This window comes from Pipra filicauda, unplaced genomic scaffold (assembly GCF_003945595.2).
Source record: "Pipra filicauda isolate LSUMZ 115617 unplaced genomic scaffold, ASM394559v2 scaffold243_size1161148_pilon, whole genome shotgun sequence".
Classification (NCBI taxonomy): domain Eukaryota; kingdom Metazoa; phylum Chordata; class Aves; order Passeriformes; family Pipridae; genus Pipra; species Pipra filicauda.
The window spans coordinates 449,453-473,599 of NW_024104358.1; the positions used below are offsets into that span (position 1 = coordinate 449,453).

The 24,147-nt window shown below is 41.2% G+C and overlaps 1 long non-coding RNA gene across 2 annotated transcripts in view; it reads right to left on the bottom strand.

Annotated features, from left to right (window-relative positions):
- Positions 1-24,147, bottom strand: part of LOC113992870 — a 129,946-nt gene that overhangs the window by 52,035 nt on the left and 53,764 nt on the right. Inside the window, exon 1 of one of the 2 annotated variants that reach the window (XR_005563724.1) lies at positions 9,236-9,270. The exons of the other annotated variant lie outside the window; for it this stretch is intronic. This is a non-coding gene — a long non-coding RNA (uncharacterized LOC113992870). Of the gene's footprint in view, positions 1-9,235; positions 9,271-24,147 lie in introns of those variants that run through there. 2 annotated transcript variants of the gene reach the window in all.

Below are 24,147 nucleotides of genomic sequence, written 5' to 3' on the forward strand. Positions count from 1 at the left end.
AACTCAGTGGCTCTCTTTGGATGCCCCAAGCAAACCCTTCCGGATTTCCATTTACCTCAGCCCTACAGAAAGCAGGTGAGTGATGAGCACTTTGTCATTCCTGCTGGCAGTAGAGATGTCAGAACAAATAAAAGATATCTTCACAGCAACTGTGTCATTTAAACTTTAATAAACCCTTTGTCTCAGCCCTGCCCTTTGACTGACCCCATCCACAGCAGCCAGGCACAGGGGAGCTCAATCAGTGTTATCGGCACAGCACGTGGCCAGACCTTGGTGCCTCGCCAGGCTCTGCCAAGCAGGGCCACTGCTCAATGAAACTCCTGCTGCAGCACATCACCAGGACTCTGCAAGGGCCGCAGTCATGCTGACAAGCACCCAAAAAGAATAAAGCAATGAAAGGTAAAAATAAGAGATTAATAGTTTAATGTGAAGTGAGTTGAAATGCCTTCCTTCACATCAGTGCACCACTGCATTTCACTTCAGCAAAACTGGTTTGGGCTCAGACCACTACCACCAAAAATAGGTCTTGGCTCTTATCTGGGAAATAATGGGAACAGAAAAAAGCGTTATTCTGTCAGGGCAGCCTTCTGCCCCAGATGCCAAGAAATGTCTTTATTATTGGATTACTAGATACCAAATTAAGTCTAAACTCTTAAGTCTGTGGTAGAATTTATGTTAAACAAAACATCTCCCTCTGTAAGATATCTTCTATAAACACAGAGAAACTTTCAGATTGCAAAAATTCCTCAGCAAAAGACACCTGGAAAGAAAAAATTGCTGATAAAGGAGAATATTCTTCTTCAAACTACTCTAAAAATCCTGTGAGCAGAAGAAAAGAAATACAGCCATTTGGGAAGAGGGAGAGAGCCATAGGGAAATGAGAACATGGGTCTGACAGAAGCCTTGCTTGCTCCCAGTCCTATTTGCTTTGAAATCACACTTTTTGTTATTTCTGCAAAGCCAAAGTCAGGTTACTGCCACTTTTTAGCATACCCGGTGCTGACAATTGTCAGCATCTCATTGATTCTTGTAAATAGTCTATAGTTTATCTCTGGAAATTTACCTCTGGAAATAGGTGACTCAGTGCCAATCTCAGCCCCTCTTTGTAAAAGTAATAAAGGTAGCCACAAGGTCCAACTCTAATGGTCATAAAAAAATTTGAGAATGTAACACAAATGCCTCCTTACTAGAGGAATCAGGTAGTAATATAACAAATCTAACCTTTCATTCAATCTTGTGAGTTTCAAACCAGTCTCAATATTTGTAGCTTGAGCATGACCTTGGAGATAGGCAATAATAGAATCTCCTTGTCTTCTTTGACAATAGGCGTTGCCCTTCTGTCCTTTTCGTTCTTCTGAGGGCAATTTGTCTTCCAAGCTGTCAGCGTATCCTTGGCCCATGAGGCATTTAATGCAAAAATTATATTAAAAAGAATCAGGTGATTGCATAGGAGATGCCCATTTTCCTTCTTCTGAATTGATTTCTTCTCTCTTCTTGTAGTTTCCTTCTCCTGGCAGTCATGCAGCTCTGCTTACACACAAAGCCAGATCTGCATGAGTGGCTGGTTCTGCTGCAGTGGGAGAGGTTTTCCTCATCTCATTACTTCCGTCCCTGCTCCCACCCTTTGCACCTGTGCAGGTCCCCGCTCTACAGCTGTGTAAGACTTTCCTTTTGGGAGCTTTTTCATGCCTCTAAAAGAAGCATTGAAACTATTTTGGGATTCTTCCTCATAAAACATCAGATGATTTAGCCAAAATTGGATACACCAGCTTCAGCTTGGGGCTGGAGAGACTGACATTTGTGTTTACTGCAAACTGACATCTGTGCTGCTGGATTTTTTTTTTTTTTTTGTCAATTTCATATGTTTGAATGACACGTATTTACCAAAACTGGAATTTACCTGAGCAAGTAATGGCAGAATTAGTCACAAACTTTCTGAGAGGAACTGATAAATTCCTGACATGCACAGATGCCATGGGCACAGGCGGACCACTTATTGGCAGGTCAGGAATTGATTGTCTTAAGGAAATGAGTCTGCTCGTTTTTCCAGTAATGAAGTGCAGTTTTTCCTTTATTTTCTGGTGCACTTTCTGGTGCACTTTCTGCCATGGAGATATTAAATGTAATATTCCTTTCTGATAGTTGCATCAAATTGTATTCATTAGCACTTTGTATAATTCAGCGTCTTTCAACATTTGGATTGAATTTCCTTTCCAAAATACTTTTCCTCCAGTTCTGGAGACTTCTTCATCTTTGTGTTGTGTCAAATACTGTCTTCAAGACTGTACAGAAGCTGCTCATCAGTTCCTTTAACACTTTCTGTTACTTGGAGTACTTGGCCTTTTCATTTGTAGGTGTACTTGGAAAACTATAAACTGAGCAGGTATTTGCTTTACTCGTGATGATGCTGTTCATTAACTGTAACTATAAGGGGAGTGACTATCTCCTGATTTCTTATAATTTTTGATAACAGAAAGTAGAAAGCAGAGCCTTATCCCAATATAACTTTTATTTTTATCATCTCTGAGCAGATGTTCAAGCTTCCTTGCTTTTACACGCATCAGCTGACTGCTCTGGAGTAAGAAAAATGGTAAATCTCTTTGTTGTTGTGTGTGCATCATGCTGACTGCATCAGGAAAACCCCTGCTACAGTGGGAAATATGCAAATCCTTTGTGGCAACACCATTCCCCTAACATCAAAACAGGAATGTTTTGTTGTCTGAGCAGTCTTGGACTACATCGATGAGAAATGCAACAAATATGCAGCAAGGGAAGATGCTCTTGAAACACATCTTTTGCAAGATTCTATGTTCTAGGAAGTTTTATTCCCATGCTGTGGGACTGACTAATTAGGTAACTTAATAGTATAAGCCTCTGAGTACAAAAAAAAGCTGTTCAAGATAAGACTTTCAAAAGCACAAATATACACTAGGGAGTAGAAAAAAAAAACAAACATATTTTATACCAAAATATAACTTTTAAAAATTATCCGTGGTTTGTTTTTGTTGCTTGAGTTGCATGGTGGTTTTTTTGTTTATTTTTAAACAAAAGAATGTAATGATTTTGGCCTATTCAAAAAACTAATTCAGGGCATACCCTGGGAAACAACCCTTAAAGGCAAGGGGGTCCAGGAGGGATGGACATGCTTCAAGCAGGCAATTTTGAGCGCACAGGAACAGGCTATTCCAGTGTGCCGAAAGGCCAGCCGGAGGGGAAGACGGCCGGCTTGGTTAAATAGGGAGGTTCTGAAAGAAATCAGGGATAAAAAGAAAGTTTACAGACTGTGGAAAAAAGGGCTGGCTACTTATGAAGAATTTACAAAGAGAGCTAGGTCATGCAGGAAAAAAATTAGGGAAAGAAAAGTGGAATTTGAAGTTAATTTGGCTAATTCAGTTAGGGATAACAAAAAGTCCTTTTATAAATACATTAATACAAAAGGAGGGGCAAGGAAAACCTCAATTCTCTGTTGGACTTGGAGGGAAATATAGTTAACAAAGATAAGGAGAAGGCTGAGGTACTTAACACCTACTTTGCCTCAGTTTTTAGCAGTAAGACAGGTGGCCCTCAGGACAACTTGTCTCTAGAGCAGATAGACAGAGACAGAGAGCTGAATAGCCCTCCTGTATTCCAGGAGGATGTAGTTAGCGACTTACTGAGCCAGCTGGATCCTAACAAGTCTATGGGACCAGACGGGATCCATCCCAGGGTGATGAGGGAGCTGGCAGAAGAGCTTGCCAAACCGCTCTCCATCACCTTCCAACAGTCCTGGCTCTCTGGGAAGGTCCCAGATGATTGGAGGTTGGCAAATGTCACCCCAATCCACAAAAAAGGCTGCAAGCAGGACCCTGGCAACTACAGGCCTGTCAGCCTGACCTCGGTGCCTGGCAGGGTTATGGAGCAGATCATCCTGAGTGCAATCACACAGCACCTTCAGGATGGACAAGGGATTAGACCCAGCCAGCATGGGTTTAGGAGGGGCAGGTCCTGTCTGACCAACCTGATCTCTTTTTACGATCAGGTGACCCACCTGGTGGATGAGGGGAAGGCTGTGGATGTGGTCTATCTAGACTTCAGCAAGGCCTTGGACACTGTCTCCCATAATATACTCCTGGAAAAGCTGGTAGCCCATGGCTTGGACAAGTGTACCCTCTCCTGGATTAGGAGCTGGTTGGAGGGTCGGGCCCAGAGAGTGCTGGTGAATGGAGCTGCATCCAGCTGGCGGCCGGTCACCAGTGGTGTTCCCCAGGGGTCTGTGTTGGGTCCAGTCCTGTTTAATATCTTTATTGATGATTTAGATGAGGGGATTGAGTCCATCATCAGCAAATTTGCTGATGACACCAAACTGGGAGGGAGTGTCGACCTGCTGGAAGGCAGGAGGGCTCTGCAGAGGGATCTGGATAGACTTGAGAGATGGGCTGATTCCAATGGGATGAAGTTCAATAAAGCCAAGTGCCGGGTCCTCCACTTTGGCCACAACAACCCTCTGCAGTGCTACAGGCTGGGCACAGAGTGACTGGAAAGCAGCCAGGCAGAAAGGGACCTGGGGGTACTAATTGACAGGAAGCTCAACATGAGCCAACAGTGTGCCCAGGTGGCCAAGAAGGCCAATGGGATCTTGTCCTCTATCAAAAATAGCGTGGCCAGCAGGAGCAGGGAAGTGATCCTTCCCCTGTACTCTGCGTTGGGGAGGCCACACCTTGAGTATTGTGTTCAGTTCTGGGCCCCTCAGTTCAGAAAGGATATTGAGGTGCTGGAGCGGGTCTAGAGAAGAGCAACAAGGCTGGTGAAGGGACTGGAGCATAAGTCCTATGGGGAGAGGCTGAGGGAGCTGGGGTTGTTTAGCCTGGAGAAGAGGAGGCTCAGAGGTGACCTCATCACCGTCTATAACTACCTGAAGGGAAGTTCTGACCAGGTGGGGGTTGGTCTCTTCTTCAGGCACTCAGCAATAGGACAAGGGGGCACGGGCTTAAGCTCCACCAGGGGAAATTTAAGTTGGATATCAGGAGAAAATTCTTTACAGAGAGAGTAATCAGGCATTGGAATGGGCTGCCCAGAGAGGTGGTGGATTCACCATCCCTGGAGATTTTTAAACGCAGATTGGACGTGGCCCTGAGTGCCATGATCTAGTAAATGGACTGGATTTGGACCAAGGGTTGGACTCGATGATCTTTTCCAACCCAATCGATTCTATGATTTTTTCTATGTATTAATTGATTGTGAGTGAATACAAGGGAAACCCTCTGAGCCTACTTGCATGTCCCAAGCTGTACAGACATGGTAGAGAGACAGTGCTCATAGTGTTCCCTTGCTGAGGAATTCCCAGCAACCCAAGGGCACAAAGCCATTTCCAAAGCTAAACCGTGCCAGGGGACATAGTATGGTTACTTCTGTGTCAGGTCCACTCACGCCTCATGACTTACTTTATCCTGCTTTGTGTAGATAACTCAATAGTTTTATACATATAGGTGTTGGTGTATGTGTGGGGGTTACTTATACGGGAAAAGATGAAAGCAAACGTGCTGTTCAAACATGCTATTTAAAACTGCTTTGATGCAAACTAAGGAAAATTGAGGAGAGTTAGCGTTCACAGCACCATTTGAATGGTATTTACTGAGAAATCAGACCTAATATAGACAGCGTCACGCATTCCTGCTAACTGTGGTCAACCAGAGCAAATAAAATCACGTTCACTATTTCCTAAAGGTATCCCTTGATGAAAGATTGTGTTACAGTAGCAACACAAGCATAGGAGAAAAATCAGAATGAACAAAAAGACAAACAAAAATGGACAATAATAAAACAAAACGAAAAAGTAACACGGGAAAGATCAGAGGTTTTTTCATCTGCATTGCTTATCCTCACTGAGGAATAGCCTATTCCCTTGGCACTTGAGCTGCTGGAAATCCCTACAGCAGTGGGAAGGTTATTCCACACACAGGATGTCAAACTGACAGTGTGGTCTTGATGCAGGGGCTCTGGCAATCATCAAGGCAACGGTGATGGATGGACTGTTGACTACAGACGACAGCAAGAAAATAACAAGATATGGCTGAAAGCAGCAATTGATGTTTATAATGACAGAAGCTGCAGAAGTAAAGATGCCTCATTCCCATATATCATGAATGAACAGGAATGAGGCTGGTAATTCCATGGGATATGTTAATACTGAGTGCTTATGCGGTGTCTTAAACCTACACATATGAACTTTGTATAAATATATGCCAGCATAAATCAGAACTTTGGATTTCTGGATTAAAGGTTTTTGAGTGTGGATTTCATTTCCTGACAGAAAAACAGGCTTTGAGGGAAAACAGATGTTTTCCATGAATGCTTCTGTTGCACTAGAAAGCTACTTTTTAAAATGGGAGACATCAGAAAGAATCTTCTCAGGGCTCTTGCAAAAGGACATCAGGGGAAAAGATTATCTTACAGATAAATTTTTTGTAGTGCACAAGGAACTTCTTGATGAAAACATACACATTTGCATAGAGGAGAGATGCGATAGAAGCAAAGTACACTGACATACATGTTCAATTGGGTTTTTTTTCCAAGATTTCCAACAATTACACAGGTATTAATGCTTATAACACCAGAATGAGAACATCCCTGGAGATATTGTATCTGCATTATAACTCTGGATCTTTATTAGAATCATGGTACAATATTTTCAAAACTTTGTGTGAAGAGGAAGGTGAAGCCAGACAAATTTTCCTTACACCAGCACATTATATTTTTCCTCCACTGAATTGCAGTATGACCACTACTTTGGTTGGCAGAATGACATTTCATTACCAAGACATATGGGAATTGATTTAACAAATGGCTAAAGAATTAAAGTATCCAATTGGTAGTAATAGCTGAGCAGTATTTCCCACTGACTGAAATTCTTTTCTAAGTACTATAAGTATGAACTGAACATAAATCCATGAAGACCACCTGCCCAAACTCATCATGTGAAGGAGTTTCTGACCTACTCTTTTTGATTACTAACTTGGGATTCAGACTTTTTGTTCTACCTCTAAATAGAAAATGGCATTTTTTTTCATGCTGCAACATTTCTGCTGTAACTTCAGAAGCAGCACAGGTCTCTGACAACCAGATTTCAGGAATTCCCACTTTTCTGTGTACTTTTCTGGTGTACAACTTTGAGCAGGAGGGCTCCATCTCAGACAACTCTTTTAAAAGGAGCTGGCAGACCAGCATTTCAGGTAATTTGAAGGGCAGGGAAGGGAAAATTATTTCCCTAGTTAAAAGTCAATTCTTTATCTCTTTTGAAATGTATCTGGAGGGCTGGGAAAAGAAAGGTAATGTTGAAAAAGGAAATAGGTCTTTTTTAGGATGATATGGTTTGAAGCTGGCTCCCTGTCAAGTCTCCAAACCTTACCACAAGAAGTCCGTCCCCCCCCCCCAAACCTCAGGGAGAAGAGGGAGAAAAACAACCAAGAAAAACCGAAATGAGAGAGAGACAGCTAAAGTGATATATATAAATATATTTACACTTATGTTACAGGTATATACAATTGAAATATATATACAATTTCACAAGGGAACGGGAAGGGGGAAGGGAAAAGGAACAAAACCAAAATAATATATATATATATCCCAATTAGCAGCCCAATATCTATCCACTAAAAGAGTTAGCAAAGAAATAGCTCACTACTCTCCTTGGGACAACCGAGAGTCGCTCCGGAACGATCACCGGAAACCTCCGTCTCCCAAGGTCGACAAGGCCTTACCAGGCCTCGCTCCCCAACACGGCAGACCCGACAGCAGGGAACCTGCACCTCCAAGCCGCCGGAAGGAAAGAGAGTGAAGGCCTCTCCTCCTTTCTTCTTACAGCCTGGCTTACATAAAAATCGTAGGGAATACTGGGTAAATCTGGACCCTTCCTTGGTTACAAACTGGTCACCAAGGAAGGCCCAGACTAAACCACCACAAGGAATAGGAAGACAGAATTGGACAAATATATTAACAGGGGAAAAGTAATTTTCTGCACGTCTGCCATGAATTTGCATAATGCTATCTTAACTACTGTTCAAATCAAAGCCAGTTCAAGTAAACAGAAAAGTCCCTGATTGAACTAATTACAAATTTCAGAGATGAGAAAGGTTAAGCAGCAAGCATTAGCAGGTTTATTTGAAAGCATATTGTAGTGTACACCATAGTGTGGTGAAAAATATTCTATTCATGCACAGTTGTGTTATCATAATTGCCAAAATGGTTCAGCATCATTTTAGTTATTAAGGCACTAATGAACCTTTAAACGCATGCTGAGTCCCGATGATGTTACCGATTTACTTGCAGGTTAAGAAGTGAAAACCTTTTCTATGTTTGCTTTTCCCAGAGTAGAAATGTTAAGATTTTAAGGAAGAATTGGTATAATTTAACTTTATCTAAAACTAAGACATGTAGTCTAAGCTAATCACTTCAGTGCTGTATAAAATCAATGGAAACAGATAGAAATTCCAGAGGTATTTCATAAGTAAATGAAACTCTAAGAACAGGGAGAAGCAAACAAACTACCTAGTCCTCTACTGTGTCTCCAGAAGTGGTCAGCAGAAGGTGCCAAGTGGAAAGTACAAAACTCCCAGGGAAGTGGGGATCCTGAGGCCAGCAGCAGCATCTCATTCCTCCCCTCTGATGACAGCAGCGCATGTGACAGGGCACGACTCAGCCTCCTCCAGTGCTTTTCTCTCTCCACTGGCCATGGGATGAGCACAGCTGCCTAAAAGCCTCATTTGTAAACGATGCAGACAGTTGTGATGATGTTTGCCCAAGCCTGGCAGCTTCCTAGCAGGCAGTGCCCACAAGGCTGAGAAGCTGCTTTTCCAGAATCAGGGGCAGTTACTCATTCTGCTAAGGCAACACAACCTCACCACAAGCCCTTCTGCTGCATGGCCTGCAGGGTGGGTGCCATACCTACCATCCATCCTGTATCCGAAGCAAGAAACCATCCCAGAAGGCCATTAATCCCTGAGCTCAGCACAGCAGGCACTCGAACTGGTTAATGCCCAGCTAGCACAAGAAGTCGTTCGGCAGAGCTCTGCTGCAGCTGCAGATCCTCTCCCCAGTATGAATCATCATATTATTTAGAAATTCCTGACCAAAAATACATATCTTCTATTTTAGCATGATCAGAGTGCTATTTTTCTCTTGTACCTCTTGTACAAATGAATCTTGGTCTGCAGAAACAGTATCTATCATGTATATCCATATGCATGCAAAAAAATCTTACCAGATGTCTGGGAATCAATTGGAAGGTGCTAGATTCCACTAGATTTATCCAGACACCTGAATTTTCTTGTGGATGTCAGTCTTCCATTCACAGATGGCTGTTGTGAACTGACTTTACATATGACTTTATAGTTAATTCTGCTTTATTCTGACAGAAAGCCGAAGTCTTTTAGCAAATCATTCAGGGTAAATAACAAGCAAACCTGTTGTTTTTTTATTATAGATAAAAATATCCCTCCTTCAAATTGCAGTTATTTTTAAAGGTATTTCCTAATATGGCTGTCTGCTGCATGAATCATGACCTGATCCTGGTATCTTGGCAACTGCATTAGTTATTTTATATCTGGCAGCTCACATAGCTTGAAGAGACTGAACAGATCTTCTATATATCCAGTCTCATTTTCTAGTGCTATTCTAATTACCACACATGTGGAGTCTATTGCTCCTATCACTGAACCTAGCAATTGCAAGGACTTTATATATTCCTTGTCGCTGATGTTCTGAGTTTTGGAGGAAAACTACCAGGAAATAAGGATTTATTCTGTTAAGAAACACATCCAGCTGTTTGAGGCACTGGGAGATGAGGATGAGTAAGTACAGTAATGTCCCCAATTTCTGATTTAGGAGGAGTGGAAGTTTAAAAAGAGCAAATGAACAAAAGGAATTAAAAAGAAAAAAAAACAGATTTTTTTCCCCCCAGTCCCAGCAAAGCATCACCTCTGTCTCCAAATCACTCTCAAAACACTTTTCAGGCTATCACTGGGAGAAAGAATTATTTGTCAAATATAGATCTGAAAAATCTCAGATCTACTTGCTTCTCTGTTAAATAACGAAGGCAGTAGAATGAAGATTAGCAACCTGCAGCTAAGATTTAGTCTGGAAGGGAAAAAAGCAGGAAAAAAAATTAAGAAAAGCTTGAAATTTTAGGAAACATGCAAGGTTAAACCTCCTATTAACTCACATGTGCAAATGGCAGTTCTGCAATTAGCATTTAATCAAATCTGAGGAAGGGATTCAAAGGTATTGACTTTATGATCTTCTCTACTAATTAGCTCATTCTATCTATGAAATAGGAATATTTTCTTATTAAAATCAAAGTTATATCTACTAACATTGGATCTGATCTAATGTTAGAGAAAATCTAATTATTACCTAAATAATAACTACATAATCTCCTGCAAGAAAGTTGGAAGGAAGATTAAATAGTTTATATCCAGTCTGGAGATAATATGACTGAAGCAGACACTGAGGAGGAAAAAAAAGAACAACTAACTAGACACAATACATCTGGACACAGTGAAGTAAATGTCTTCCCCCTTCTCTGACACTAAATGCTGAGATATGTTGTATTTTTTCAAAGGACTGAGTCCACACTGGCTATGTCTATACTGCTAAATTAAATTGTGCCAAAGGTCCTGGGAATGATAACTCTTTCATTTACTGTAGTAAACTCTTAGAACAAATCTCTGACATGATTTTGCCCAAAGCCAGTTAGCTTCCTCCTAAATATTTCCCAGGCAAGGTTCAAAAGTTGGCACGGCCAAGCAGTCATTCCCATGGGAATGGGATTAGCACATGGCTAATCTGCTTTGGGACTGATGGGTGCAGGTAATGGCATAGCAGTTGGCCTCAGTAGAAGAGAATATTCCTGGACATATTTAATTTACCTGTATGGTCACAAACTCCTCAGGGAAACATAACATTCTCTAGAAATAATATAAACTGTAAATCTGGTTGATAGCATCCACGTTCTGGTACAGAAAGGATCAAATTATACTGGGTCCCAATTAAAAATCTTATTAAAAGTGGATGCCGATTTTTTTAATAAATACTTTTCTTTGTAATGCTGTGGTTTACATGGATTATTGCATTTGCAGCACAGAAACTGCTGTCAAAAGAGCTAGTGGCTTTTTTTCCCCATCCAGAAGCCTTGCTAGGCTTTGAGTCAGACAGTAAAGATGGTATTTTTCTGTTGCCAAATACAATCCATTCTAAGTCTAGACCTGAATTTATTTTGTGACATTGAGAAAATTTATTCATTTTCCCTTTATCTCTGCTTCTGGAAATGTATCTCTTCTTAAATTAAAGTGTCTAAAATTTGCTAGTGCCATTTGATTTATTCCATGGGAAGGAGAAGCGGCACCCTGATACATTTTTAGATTTGACCACCACTGCAAGTGTTCAGTCCATAAAAAACCTACAGAGAACGTGTAGAGAAAAGTAATAGGAATGTTGCAACTGGTGTGAACAGGGAATAAATAGAAATATCTGACCATGTTTTAAAGACACCTAGAGATCAGCAGCTCATCATAATCCTAGCATGTAGAAAAGTGCAGCTTCACAAGTCACCCAGGTGGCAAAGAACAGTGAGTAAATACTGACAACTCACAGAGGTGGGATGGGGTGGAGACCCAAAGGACCATCAGACCTGAAGGAGTACAGAAAGGCACATGCAGAAATCAGCACAGGGTTCCCAAAATAGGAGATAAGGTGAGGACTCAAGAGTTGGTGTCCTGTCCTCCACTAGGAACCCTGGACAGACCACCTGAACTCAGGCATCTTTGGTGCTGGACAGACCACCAGTATATGTAACTCCTGATGCTTGTCTGTGGAAGCATGAGAACACATGAGTGAAGTCAACACTGTTTTGAAGTCAATCACATCCCAGTCCCATTGTCAGGGGGCAGCAATAGCAGGGCAGCTCCATAAGCAGAGATGAGCTGGGAGCTGAGGGTGATCACATACAGGCAGGAAAAGACCAAAGTAACCATGCTATGGACAGTGGAATATGTATATTTTCTTATACATGCATTATGATAAGGCTCAGAGTGGGCCTTGTTGCTCTCTACAACTACTTGGAAATAAGCCACATGAATAGGACCATGAAGATGATCAGAGAGATTCAGCACCTCTCCTGCAAAGCCAACCTGAGAGAGCTGGGGTTATTCAGTCTGAAGAAAAGAAGGTTTCAGGGACACCTCATTGTAGCCTTACAGTGTCTCAAGGGAACTTACGAAAAGGAGGGAGAAGTACTTTTTATATGGGCAGATAGAGTCAGGACAAGGTGCAATGGTTTTAAACTGATAGAGAGCAGGTTTATATTACATGTTAGGTAGAAATTCTTCACTGTGAGGGTGGTTAAGCACTGGAACAAGTTGCCCAGAGGATGGTGGGCCCAGTGGATGCCCCAACCCTGGAGTGTGTCCCCGATGTGGGGGACATTCAAAGTGATAGCACTGTTCTTCCCAAGTCACTGTTACATGTGATGAAGCCCTGCTTTCCTGGAGATGGCTGAACACCTGCCCGCCCATGGGAAGAAGTGAATTAATTCCTTGCTTTGCTTTTGCTTTACCTATTGAGACAAAGACAATTGTCTTTGTCTCAACCCATGAGTTTTCTCACTTTTACCCTTTTGATTATCTCCCCCATCCCACTGTGAGGGGAGTGAGCAACTGGCTGAATGGCTTAAACCAAGACACTCAGACAAAGACCATCAGTTCTAAGATGAAAGCTTATTATTAGCAATGCCAACAACAACAAAAAAAATCCCATAAAATAAATAAGATGGAGATCAAAGAGCAAACTCTTATTACAGGGGAGAAAAAAGAAGTAAAATACATCCTATTTTTATTCAATTCTGTTATCTACTTTAGAACTTGTATTTCCAACTCAACAAATGTAGAAAATAAATTCAGCAATATACAGGGAAATGAATGTAGAAAAAAAATTTTAATCAGAACTACAATAAAAAAAGAGCAGGGAACTGGAGGCTTTAGAAATGAGTCAATAAAAAAATCATATACTGAAGTGTGTGAACACATGCTTAGATCCATTAAAAGGCTGAGTGTGGATGGTGAGTATGCCCATTGCAAACAAGCATGGATAAACAATATGCAAAGCAAAATAGGTTAAATCAACAAAAGACTTCTTAGCAAACCGAACTGTGAGCTATTGTAAAAGGCTTCAGTATAGCAATAACTCATTAAAAATCCTATCCAGAAAGACGAAGAGAGAGAGAAAAAAAGTACTATCGGAAAGTAATACTAGTATCAATATACAAGTCTTTATCAAATATTAACGCAGCATTTGATACATGAAGAACTGTTAATATTAAAGCATAGTATTGAAATTACTAACATTTTTGCTTCTGGTTTATATCAGTGTCATGGTTTGAGAGCCCCAAAAATTTAGTTCCCTATCTTCAAACCCCCTCCCACATCTCAACTCAATGTGAGAAGGTTTTTTTCCAGACAACCACACGAGACTTAGATGGGGGAAAGAGAATATATTACAATGACTGTACAAATAAATATTATAATACATCATATACATAATCTTAGCTATCTCTACCATGACATAAGTATTTACAATGGATCGAATCTCTTCTCCCCTCCAAATAAAAGTCCAGGAGGGAAGAAGGAAAGATCCTTTCCAGTCTCAGAGCAGAAGTTTCTCTAGGGCAGCAGTCATCTATCCTCTTCTCATGCAGCAGCTGATAGCTGGATTTCTGCCAGCACACACGAGGGGGAAATCCAAGCCCCCTCGACCACTCGTCTTTCAAGTGAGGGTCTTCTTCCGTAGGCTGTGTTCACCAGGACAAGGGTCACTTCACTACGTCATATCACGAAGCTTAGGGGTCTTCATGACGGTCCTTATCTTTAGGGGATTCAAGCCCCTTTGCAGAGTTCCTCTGCTCTGCCTCAAGCAGCAGGGGCGCCAAGGTCACTCCTCTCTGCATTCTTTCTCTGAGCTTTTTAGCTCCTTTCTGCAGTGCTGTAGCACTCCAAGGCTCTTTCAAGTAAGAGTCCATCATCTTCTTTTCTCAGAGGTCTCAGAGGGGTTTGGGGAGTTTATTTCCAGTTCTTACCCCAACTTCCTCTCTCTCTGTTCTCTCAGACAACTCGGTGTCTTCCTTGCTCAGCTGCATGATATTTCTGCTGCTTCTCCGGTTCAGTTCTTATCTGTTGGCTTTTAGCCATAGCCTCTGTTCACTGCCGTCTCTGCCACTGCTTTTCATTATCTCTTGCTGCGGCTCACAGTGGAGAAACATCCCCCAGCTCATAGCTACAGACACATAGTCCAGCTTAACACTGTTCCAAGTCTCTGTAGTCCCCCTGCCAGGGGCTGGGGGGCCCCAGAGGCCCCAAGGGGCTCCGAGCCCCTTTCCTCGTGGCCTCAGAACATGGCTACTTCTCTACAACCAAACTACAACAACCTTCTCTTCTGTTTGCTTGTGGTATGTTTACATTTTGCAGAAGCGCTCATTGGATAAAACTTCAAAACTTCCAGGGTCACCACCCCCTGGGGTTTACCATTTTATAACTGCAGGGGGAAAACTGTTTCCCACCACCACAATTAGGATAATAATTTTTTCTTCTTTTTCCTTTCCCTAGAATTAATTTACAAATCAGATACCACATCAGTCATTCTCTTGTCCAAATTATTTGTACAATTCTTATTTAAAATTGATGCTTTGGGTTAGGGTCCTAACGAGAACTATTCCTTACCTAAGATTTCAATGAGGTGGCAAGATAATTCATTCTGAACTTGAACTCAGTAGAGTTCATTTCAATTTATTACTCATTTTAAGTGAACTAATCTAAATTAAAATCTCCTTGAATCAATACCTCATTTTTATCATAGAGTATTCTGACTATATCACACAAATCATTCAACTGCTCCTGTATCCAGCAAAGCTAAAATGGCTTTGTGGTGAAGATGGGCTTTTTTCCACCAAATGGACTCATACACAAATGCCCCATCGCCAAGCTGTATATTTCTTACAGCATCAGCTCTTTTTATGCTCATCAGCCAGCATACTCTTACCATTTATCTTTGCATCATTACAGGATTATTCAAGTAAAATAGCGTTAAAATACTAACAAGGTGCAAGAATTTATACTTGGTATCAAAAATAATTAAACTTTTACCCTTTCAACTTCCCATTTTAGTTAGCAAAATGAATAGCCAGTTTGTGTCGTTTGTAACCAGCATCATTGTATACATTTTGTGACTGATCCTAATGCTTTTGTTGTGGAGATGAAGTGAAAGAAAATTCTGAACAGATTTTGTTCTAATATTGCATGTTTGTTTGAAGGTAATGACAGTTCAAAAGTGAAGTGTGTTTGTTCTTGTGACAAAGGCCATAAAAACTTTTAGGAGACTTACTCAGTTTTGTCTTGTTCTTTTCATTATTCTTTTATGTTCTGCTTGTATTACATAGTCTACAGTCAATTCATAAAATACAATAAAAAAATCCCATTTTACACATGCACAAATTGGCATGGCTGCATAAAATAGGTGCTGCAGATACTTTACGTCTAGAATCCCAAATATCCTTACATATTTCTTTCATGGTTTTTCCTTTGTATTTCTTAGCCTTACCAGCTTTGCTTATGGTTTTTCAAGTGCAAGAAATATGAAAAAATATTTTGAAATCCCCTCATTAAGCAAAATGCTTCAGAATGTACCTATCTTTTGTCATAAGAATAGGTGCCTTGAAGCCCTTTGGACTTATATGCTAAATTAGCTTATTGGTTTGTGTCTTGGTGCTATGGAGAACAGAATGCTCTGCCCACCAGCAGCACTCTTCAGCACATGCATAATCTAAACCAAGGGTAGTTCTACTCTAAACCCTAAAACCAAACACATTTGGAGAGCCCAGAGGAACCAGTGACTGATGTTACAGCTACACTACTGAAACTTTGTTCCCATGTCCAGGCATTGCCTTAGTGAGAAATTGATGCCCTGGGGAAAAGACAGCCACATCCTTGCTCCCATCTCCTACACCCCAGGAGGTGTTTTCTGATTGATTAGAGGGCAAGAGACTCAGCTCACACCAGAAGGCAATCTGGTCCCAGAACTGAGTGTTAGTCATGCTGCTGTCAGACAATTTGTAGGTGTTAGAACCAAAAGGAGACTGTGACACATGGCATCAGAGACAGGAGATTACAGAGGGATTCACACGGATTCGCTACCAAATGCATGAGATAAGGGGCTCACCATATATAAGAACATCCAAGGGCTCATTTTCTAAAATCTCCGTGCATAGCCCTGGGTCAGTGATCCTTGCAGAGTTACTGCTATGTGGTTGTGTTTGTGCCTTTAGATCTCAGAACACAATGCACCGTAAATAGATGCATTATTGTATGGTCATATTTTTAAAAAAATCACTCCAAAATAAATCAAAATAAATCATCTAAAGATTTAATAATGTACTATTCATGTTCATGAAAGTGTCTTCACTCAGAAAAGCTATTGCACTATTTATCCCTTAAAGTACCATGTACAAAGATCGATTGCCTCAGTTTTGAGTTCTTCTTTTTAAGCAGAGAAATGGACTGTAAAAGGTAAACCATGCCATGGTGTTGGAGCGTATACAAGTCTTTAACTAAGTTCTGTGGTTCAGTGGTTCTCTTTCGTTCTCAAGAGCACATGGGTATGCTAGAAAAGAGAGACTACTCACAGCTTCATGGAGCTTGTTTTGAAAGAAAACATCAATCTCTTGAGCTGACAGATTTTATAGGAACAAATCTGGACCTTCTAACACCTTCCAGCTCTGTAACTGTTCTTCCATACTGTCAGCCTCGTCTACCTCCTCTAGCAGAGAAAGTCTACAGGAGCCCAAAATAGAAACATTCCCACCAGGTTTCTAAACTGCAGTTCCTCTGTGTAATTGCCGTTGCCCCTAACAACTCTTAAAAATTTGACAAGTGACAACACTTAGACACCAATCAGGCTATATTTAAAATTTGAGAGGACAAGACTCATGAAATATATGATAAACACGCTGTACTGGTCCATGGTTACAAATCAGAAGCAAGACTGTAGGTCTGTTCCATCTCCAACTGCTGTTATGCTATAACTACAGGATTAAAATAAAACAAAATTAGCACATTTCTGACACAGACCGTTTTTGACAGACACTAGAATGAACCACACCGTGGAATCCACTCTGCTTGTCTCTGCCTTGGCATTAAACTCAAGAGATCAAATTACTTCAGACATAATACGATCAATATAGGAATAATGAACAAGGTTGTATGAAGAGACTCCATAGTTCTGATAATTATGCTTGTTTTCTCAGCTTGTGCTTGAAATTCCTAATGCTGAAATCCCTACTTCCTAAATGTTTCAGTAAAAACACAGAAAAGATAAAAATAAGATCCCAAAAGTTCTGGTGAGATAAGGAAACGTGAAGAGATACCACCACACTGTTCATCAAAAATGATATTTGCCTTGCTGGAAGTAAGTGGAGGGGGCTGGATGAATATCAGACCTTTAGTAGATAAATCTATTTGAAATGGGCTTGGCTGAAGAATAGGAAATATAGCATATCATGCAAATTGTCACCAAGAACAGAATTCATGGGCATATAGGTATCTATTTTATACTATAAGATAAAAATGTTGGTTTAGGCGGACATCAGATTCAGTCTCCTACAGAGGATTTATTCTTCTGAGGAAGAAGTCTGAGCTAGATTTCTTTCCACATAAATAAAGTTGCATAAAATAGAATTATACCTGTTGAGAAACACAGCAGAAGTGTAATCTTTCCTAACATATAAACCTTTGTGTGCAGAATTACGACTAAATCCTCTGAATGGCAGATGATGGAATGAACTGCAGTTTCTTTCTGTGACATGACACCTTTTTTCATAAGTCCTTCTCAAAACCTCTTGGATGATCTGATAGGAAAAAGTAATGTATACCAAAGCAATGCATTAAGGAAAGATCCTCACCTGCATGAGGAATCAGCAAACAGGCTAGGAAGGATCTTGATTAAGTTCAGAGGGCAGCTTTCAAAGGAATGACACTGTAGGTCACTGGAAAGATAAGTTTAAAAGTGTTTCTGGTCCTGTTTGTTTGAATGAAGTCCCTCTTCGAGAACAGAAAAGTTTGAAGATCTGTCCATCTCTGTGGAAACCACCTTCACTCTCCTTCCAAAATGCAGTATCAAAAGCCGTCACACAGTGGGAAGAAAAGTGCTTTACAAAGTAAGAAACTGTTTCTCCCTCATTTGGCCTGAGGTAAAAAGAAATGTCAATATACATGTAACTGCTAGCTGAACCTTGAAAGGCTGGGAGCTCTGGTTTGGCAGCAGAATTACTCTAGTTCAAAGAGGCAAATATGTTGTGGTCTTATTGCTTTAGGCAGACCTATTTATCAATGTTAGTGATAGGATCACACAGAGAAACTGGGCAGGCATTCAAGAATCAGAAAGGCATTAACCATATCATCTTGTGTGAAGTAGTGGCTTCCGAGGAGCAGTAGATAGGGATCAGTTGTCCTCCCCTAAATCTTCTGAGACCCTACTTGTTCCCAAATGACCACTAAATATATGTCTTTGCCAGCTCTGGCCATGAAGAGTATTAATTACTCTTTTTGAATCTTCAGAGGGAACAGTAGATGTTACCGTTGGAGCTTTGTTTCTATTTTACTGATGTTCGAGTAAAATTCTGAAATAAAACACTTGACATTTCTGCCCAGTCTGGGAGCAAAACCAGAGAGAAATGAAAAATCTGAGATCTGAGCCAACCTTGGGTATGAGACTTCATCTATATCGAGGATGGAGCAAGGTCATCATATGCATGCGAGGGTGGGGAATGAAGCTAAACCTTGAACTTATATTTGGGATGCCGAAGTTAAAAAATGTTTCCATAAGAGCTTTCAGTTCTCTTCTTAAAAAGAAAAAGAATTTAGGGTGTAAACATCCAGAAAGGCAAGTCTGAAACTGCAATTACCCTTTAAAAATTTGAAATTTACACCTCCTGCATCAGAGTGGCACCAGAAAGTCAAGCCACCTGCCAGTTTCTCCATTCCTGCCAGGGGCTCAAGCTTGTGCCACCTCTTTTCCTTTGCCAAGGGTAGCCCACCCAGGCCAGCAGATTTGTCCTATGCAGGACAAAGCCATACTGACAGTTCAGATGTGTGGTTTGTGGTTGTTCTTCCTTCCAGTCAAAATATGTAAACCCAGCTTCAGTGGATTTCAGTCCTAGATCAAGAACCAACAAACAACCTGAAATTTTGTTTTATACCAAATGTTAAAGCAGAGAGTTTAAGATTTTCTGTCGCTGCTCTTGCTATTTCACCATTGTTGATGCCTATTACAATGCTATTTTAGTACGGTTGTAGGCAAGGCATGTATTTTAACTGTTGGCAGTCTAAAGTTTTATACTCTCTTCCTTCACCAATCATTCAGTACACATCAAAAATCAGCATCTCAAGTAATTGCAGTTAGACTTGATTTCTTACACTAAGTGTCATGAGTAAAGGACAACATTTCCATTTATTTGATAATCACTCACTGCTTTGTTATTCACAATTTACCCTACAGATTATGTGGGCCTGTAGCAATTTATACCAACATGCACTTCTGTGTTTATGTAAGTGAAATTGCTTTGGGAGTGAGATGAAGATTTGCAATGGCTGAAATGCTCAAGGAATTGAAAATTATAGAGGAGGTATAAAAATACACTGTTTGTCCTTGAGATGGAGACAAGATGTCCAAGTGACTGACTCAATGTGTGTCTTTTCTATCTCTCCCCTTCCTAAACTAAGATTTAAGTGGGATTGACATCAATATAAATCTGACTGTTTCTCAAGTCTTATGGGATTTAGAGGATGTGTATAGAGTGTGAACAGTGATACTCGGGTGATTCTGTCTGTGACTCTGCATAGAAGATGCCCTATTTTCAGCCAAGAGGCTGTAGATCTGGAATTATTCTCCTGAGACAAAGATGGGAATGGAGCAAATGTCTAGACCAAGTGACCTGAGCAAGGGCTTCTTCCTGTCATGCTTTATATGAACACCTGATATCAAGGTATTATCTGAGAAGGATAGTCCAAGGCACTGGAGTGCCTTCTCCCTGGATCTTTAGGGGGCTCATGCATGAACCGAGCCCCTCATCACATTACACTGCTAGCTGCAAGTGTAGAAATGTCTCGAAGAAGGCTTTGGGGTCCAGAAGAGAACTATCAATGACATATCAGAGCCCTCATGGTGTGTGGTTGCAGAGTCAGCAGTTAGGTGGGAATTTTGTGTCTGGTTGTTTTGCAGCTGAAATGTCCGTTGCAGTTTCCTCATAACAAATCTTCTTCCACACCAACAGTTTCTCCTTTTTTATGGGAAGGACTCAGGAAATGGTTGTACCCATAATTCTCCACCTTTTATTATTTCCCAGGTTGCCACCCAAACTAATGATGGAAAAGGCAGCTATAATTTATGATATCCCGAAGGCCCATCTGTGGGAAGCTAATTGTTTTTCCTCAACCACTTTCATATTTATTTTCTTTTTCATCTGCATTTGAACCAGAGGCCATGACAATGATGGCAACCACCCACACTGACAGCACATGCTCGTATTTTTCTTGGCAACAATTATTTACCCAGCTTGTTAAGTTGCTGATGACATTGAAAGAGCATCTGTTTCACACTGTCTGCATCACTTAATGCAGAAAGACACAGTTCTCTGGCCCATTTTATTGATTCTTGTGATGTTTCCCGCTATTAAAGTTTTCTGTTCTTGGCATTTTTTATTTTTCTTGGCTTTGGCTTGCTAACTGTATCCTTGCTCACTTTGTTAGCTTACTTGCTGCTGCTAAGTAACAATTTCATACCAATCTCCAAATCCTTCTATTGTTCCTTGTGCTGCCTTGGAGCTCTGCAATCTATACATACTCCCCAGAGCAACAGTTTACTTGATCTGCAATAAGTCTTTGATAAAACACAGAAACATTTGGAAAACAGTGTAAGGCTACTGTGCAATAGGTAAAAGAGTAACAAAGTAGATAGCAAGCCAGCTGTCACCTGGTGTTGCTCTGCTCAAGGTGTGATTGTCAGGAACATCACAGTAATGACCACCTCTTGTTCCAGAGATCTCCAAAGTCCTCTTCTCCCAGAGGCTGTTCAGTTCAAATGATAGTGCTGCATGACTTGGCACCCACCTTACTTCTAAACCCTTTGGGATCCACATTTTAATTCCCTTTCTATCTCACCAAAAGGACAGTTTCAGAGGGGTGTATGCAATTGGGCTCCATGGTGGGCCACATCAGTGGTGGCCCCTTGGTTCTGTTTTTTTTCCCAATGAGTTTACCTTCTTGGAGGAGAGACACTGTTTCAAATCCTTCCCCAGACAAAAGGGGAAGAAAAATCTTTTCCTTTCTAAATTCAGCACTGCCATTGCAGAAGGGCATTGCTCCTTCCCCTGGTGAAACTGTTTCCTGCTGAACTAAGTACATTCATACAGAAAATATGAGTGAATGAATCCAGTTATCAAGGTACTCACTGTGAAGATGGTGAGGAAGTATTCTGGGATTTGGTGTGTAATATAAGAAAAACAGCAAACAGACTTCGATGCATTTCCTAGAGCATTTCACCGAAAAAAATGGTCATCTTACTAAATTTGATATATTTCACCTTCTGGACCAGAAGCCTTACATTTTGGCCACATCCAACACCCTTTGGAGTACCTGCAATGCTTGCAGTTCCTGGATTTGGAATCCTTAATCATGCTGTATGATGCAACCTCTAAGACAGAAACATATTTCCTGAATTCCTGCTGGATCCATTGCATGACTGGACAGTTCCACCAGGTTAACAACTTTGCTGGTACTAGCACAGAGTTGTTTGCACATATACATATATAAAGACACTGTAGATGAAATTCTGTCTTTAGACACAAACTGAGTCACCTCAGACATGTAGATGTCAAGCATGACTAGAATACATTGGTTCTACCTCTACTTTTTAAATTATGATCTTCTTGTTTAACTGCCCTATTGCACACATTTGCCCCCTTACATTTCCTACCTGTCAAGTTGTCTTTTAAACCATAATTTGAAACATTTGTCTTTGGTGTTTTAAATTAATCCATTTCCCTCCCAGTGGGACCGTATGCCTTAGATTGCTTTGACAAATGCATTTTTATTCTTTGGAGAATTGTTAGCAGATTGACAATTGTTTGTTTGTTTTTTTTTTTAGAAATATTAAAGAACAGACAGTTGAAGATTATAAATAAATAGAATTCTTGGTGAACTGCATTGTTCTTAGGGAGCTGTGTTGTATAACTACTTGACCTCAGTACTGCTTTATGTCAATCCCTTGTAAGGTTCAGTGTGGCAGTCAATACGTGCCTAGGGCATTTGATATTCAAATTTAATTTACCACACTGCAAATCACACACATGTGTGATTCTTGGCAAATTAAGGAAACTTTGATTGATTGAAAATAATTGAAATGTCCTTGGACTTGCTAAAAAGAGATTAGCCCTATTAAATATCAGTCAGAAGTGAGCTATGCCACAATATAATTTGGTAGATTTTTGTGACTGAAACTTAAAAATCTCCTGAGAAAATTCCACCATGAGGAGTGACTCTATTCTAACCCCCTTAGGACACGTCTATGCAGGAAGGAGCAAATGGAACCATACTCCCTCTGGAACACTGTGAAATGGCCAGATATAATCTAACACGGGTCCAAAAGCAGCATTACTGTGGCACTGTGCCCAAGCTAATAAGTCCTGCTGACAAGACTAGGACCAGATACAGAAGCAGGTTGATGCTGTGCCAGAACTTTCCTCTCATGTCACCACTCACAGCTATCTTCTTCCCAGGGTATTTCCTCTTCACTCCCATATTTTGGTAAGCATGGGTGCCTGGGGCTGCACATGGCTCAAAACACTTTAGCAAGGAGGGTGGTCTAATTCCCTGGACTCTTTGGTTCATACTGCATTGAGGCTGCTCTCCAGCCATATCCGCAAGATCAAATCTCCTGCGTGTTCGTACTGTCACATCACACATCACCACACAACCATGTGTGGATGCTCCCTGTAAAGCCACACTGCCCATGCAGGGTACTCAATCATCTCTTGTATTGGCCTGGCTGCACCATCACACAAGCAGCCTTCCCTCCCAAATGGCATGGAGGTCCTTCCCTGTATGGAAGTATCCCACACCAGGCTGCCTCCACTGAAGGGTAATGTACACAGCCCATCCCCAAGACCAAACGTCCTGCCTGCCCAGAATGCTAACCTCTGTCCTCTGCCAATAGAGAGTGGAAGCCAGGTGGGGCAGACACTACACTGCCTTTTTGGCCCTATATAGCACAAAGATAACACTCAGAATTCATGAATTCATATATTTCCAACAGCATCTGTCTTTGGCAGGACAGAAAATATTTTCCTTTCAGAGCCCCACATCCATGATGCCTCAAGCTTTCCATCTCTGTTGCTGCCAACAGCTTGACCTTTCATTCCCACATGCTACAGTGCCAGGCTAAAGGGAAAACAGCCAGGACCTCGATGGAGTTGCCCCATTCCTGAGCCAACTCATTGTCTGGTGGAGGCTGCTCGTGCCACCCACTTTGTGCTGCCTTCCTCTCTGCTGCACCCCTGGAGCCAGCCTGCCTCCCCATCCTGGCATCCACAGTGATTCCCTGCACAGGGATCCTTTCTTGAAAAGGACTTGCCAAGGAGGAACATCCTTGCAGTGCAGGTATCCCAGTGAGAGGTCTGGCATTGTCTTCTCCCGCTGCCTGTACAAGAGAGCTCCTCTACAAGGAGTTTCTGTAGAACCACAGATAGAGGTATTTTCATGATAGCGTTCCCTGAAATTTGCTGAAATTTTACAGAACTGACCATATGGAGGCAAGCTAACCCCCCTTGATTTCCCCCTTCCAGAGCTCAACCGTATATACTCTCCGTCACCCTCCCTAAAAAACGCAGTCCTGTCTCTGCAGAACTTTGAGTACTTTTGTGGCCATGTAAGAGCTGCTCCTTGGGGACAGAAGATGGGATTTGTTGCTTGCCCATGACCTATGTGATTGACCTCACATGCCAACACATTTAGACTCTTGACAGGAATAAAGTGTAAGGTCTGATCCCGGGCTGCCCACACCTTTTTCCTTAAGGCTCTT